Source organism: Galeopterus variegatus, unplaced genomic scaffold (genome assembly GCF_000696425.1).
Source record: "Galeopterus variegatus unplaced genomic scaffold, G_variegatus-3.0.2 Scaffold4530, whole genome shotgun sequence".
NCBI lineage: Eukaryota > Metazoa > Chordata > Mammalia > Dermoptera > Cynocephalidae > Galeopterus > Galeopterus variegatus.
In genome coordinates, this window is record NW_007730641.1 from 159192 (window position 1) to 161986 (window position 2795).

General features: G+C 39.5%; 1 protein-coding gene across 1 annotated transcript in view; it reads left to right on the forward strand.

Annotated features, from left to right (window-relative positions):
- The window catches only part of LOC103603277 (lisH domain-containing protein ARMC9-like), a gene marked incomplete at its 3' end in the record, with an annotated part of 44471 nt that overhangs the window by 22058 nt on the left and 19618 nt on the right, over positions 1-2795 (forward strand). The window lies entirely within an intron of this gene.

The following is a 2795-nucleotide window of genomic DNA, read 5'->3' on the forward strand; positions in this document are numbered from 1 at the left end:
CACCAAGTCAAGGGTTAAGATCCCCTTACTGGTCATCTTTAAAAAAAAAAAAAAAGTGGTAAAACACACATAATATAAATTTTAGCATTTTAACCTTTTCTAAGTGTACAGTTCAGTAGTATTAAGTACGTTCACATTGTTGTGCCCTCTGTGTCTTTTAACATCTCACATTTTTCATCTCTTGATCTCTCTGGCTGTATTCTAGGTGATTTCTTCACATGTGTCTTCTAGTTCACAAATTCACCCTTCAGCTATGTTTACCTGTTCTTTAGCCTTTTCATTGAATTTGTAATTTTAGTTACTTTTTTAAATGGAAGTTCTTTTTGTTTTTTATTCAGATTTGCTGGGTCATTTTAATAGTCTCTCATTCCTTGTTCTTCTATTTCTTTAACATATTACACTTTTATTTCACATTCTCTGTTAATTTCTGTGTTAGAAGTCTTTGTGAATTTGATCCGGCTGTGTTTTGTTTCTGCTGGCTCTCATAGTGCCTTATTTCCTTATTTTATTTAAGGTTTTTAAGTTTTGATAATGAGTTTATTTTACTTGGGACTTGAGGAAATTTTTTTGAGGCCTTGGTGCAATTTGATTCTTCCACAGAAGATTTGTTTTTGCTTCTCCCAGTTACCTAGGGCATTACCAGCCCGGGACTATTTTAAATTAAATTATTTGCTGGAAGTTTTGGGAACCACACAGGTAGTGTCAATTTTGACTGCAATCATATGGGACTAAGTATGGTTATGAAATCTTAAATGAATTTTTTCCCTCCTTCTACCTAATGTCAAGGTCAAGACAGGTATACTTCCTTTATTTATCCTTAACCTTTAATTGATAGTGAAGCCCTTTGGACTCCCAGTTTTATACTGGGTCTCCTATTAGATTCCCTACTGTGGACAGATCCTATTGCTCTTTTAGTTGTTTTCATTGCTTTTTCAGATGATCTCTTCTGCAGTGTTGACAGAAGAGGAAATTCTTTTGTAGAGACTGTAATGAGCTCTTTTCCTCAAACTCAGTTTGTCAGTGAGCATTCCCTTGCAGAAATATTTAGCTATTTCTATAACTGATTATTTCAGGAAAAATATCTGAGCATCTATTATGTACCAAGGAACAACTTAAGCTTAAATAGTAAAGATTTAAAGAATGGAAGAGACCCTTGGCAGGCTGTGCAAGGGAGAGGAGGAGGGATCAGGTAAACCAAGGGAGCTGAGTCTGGGCCCTGCCCCCACTGCACAAGAACAATCCTGCTTTGATTCATTTCATGTTTTAGGGTTCTGAATAAGACTTTGAGTGATCAAAAAGGTTCTGCTGTTGGGGAAAAAAAAAGGTCAGACAATCACTAATCTACTATAAAGTCTATGTTCTGCAAGGGAAGAAACTATGATATGAAGAGGGTGAGTGGCTTTTCCCAGGCAATTCAGCAGAACTGGCCCAGTGCTTCTCCTGGCTGTTTACAATTGTTTTTGGAAGCTTGGAGGTCAGGTACCAATCAGACTTGGGAAATGTTCTTATCTTGAAGCTGAAAGCACAGAAAAAATAAGAACAGTGAAGAAAAAAATAGGGGATCCATGCCCAGCGAGGTTTTATTTCAGTCATTAGCAGAGCATCGTAAGGTAAGTAATTAAGTTGAAAATGCATATTTGTTGGTTATAGAAAATGATAATCAACAACGGAGCAATCGAACTGAAAGTCTAGATTTCCCAAATATTTTGTGCTTTTTGTTTGCTTGTTTTTTAAAATGTCTTGATTTATGTTGGCCAACATAGCAGTCCTTTCCTGAGATTCTTTTCTGTATTGTCGAGCACCAAGCGCCTTGAGCTGTAGCGCGCTGTTAGTTTCCTAAGGCTTCCCTAACAAACTACCGCAGACTGGGTGGCTTAAAACAACATAAACTCCTTACAGTTCAGGAGGCTCTTAGAAGTCTGAAATCATGGTGTTGGCAGGGCTGTGCTTCCCCTGAAGGCTCTGGGGTGGATCCTTCCTTTCCTCTTGCAGCACCTGCAGCTCCAAGTGTTCCTTGGCCTGTGGCAGCATCACTCCAGTCTCTGCCTCTGTCTTCACATGGCCCTCTTCTCCCTGTGTCTGTGTCTGGGTCTAAATCTCCTTCTTTTTGTAAGGACACCAGTCATATTGGATTAAGGGCATACCCTACTCCATTATGACCTCATCTCAACTTTAATTACTTCTGCAATGACCCTATCCCCAATGATCTCATGTTCTGAGTTACTGGGACTTAAGACATCAACATATCTTTTGGGGGGACACGATTCTGCCCATAACAACACATACGTTATAAACAAAGTTATTATGCAGTCAGGGAATTACAAAATCTTTTTAAAATACAAGAACTTTCTGCTCATCTGGCAGAATTTTGTACAAAAGTCAGCTGACATACTGGATAGAATGAGTGGGTGGGGTGGGGTTATAAACAAAGTTATTATGCAGTCAGGGAATTACAAAATCTTTTTAAAATACAAGAACTTTCTGCTCGTCTGGCAGAATTTTGTACAAAAGTCAGCTGACATACTGGATAGAATGAGTGGGTGGGGTGGGAGGTGTGGAGGAGATTACAGAGCTGGAGAGGAGGAGAAAGTGGGGCAGGGTGGGAAGGTCTGAGGGCAATGGGTCAGGGTCCAGGAGGTGAGTGGATATGAATTTTTCTTTGGTTGGTTGTTTTGGTTTTTTGGTGACTGACCGTATGGGGATCTGAACCCCTTGACCTTGGTGCTACAAAGCTGCACTCTAACCAGCTGAGCTAACTGGCCAGCCAGATATGAATTTTTAGTGGTATAGCTGGG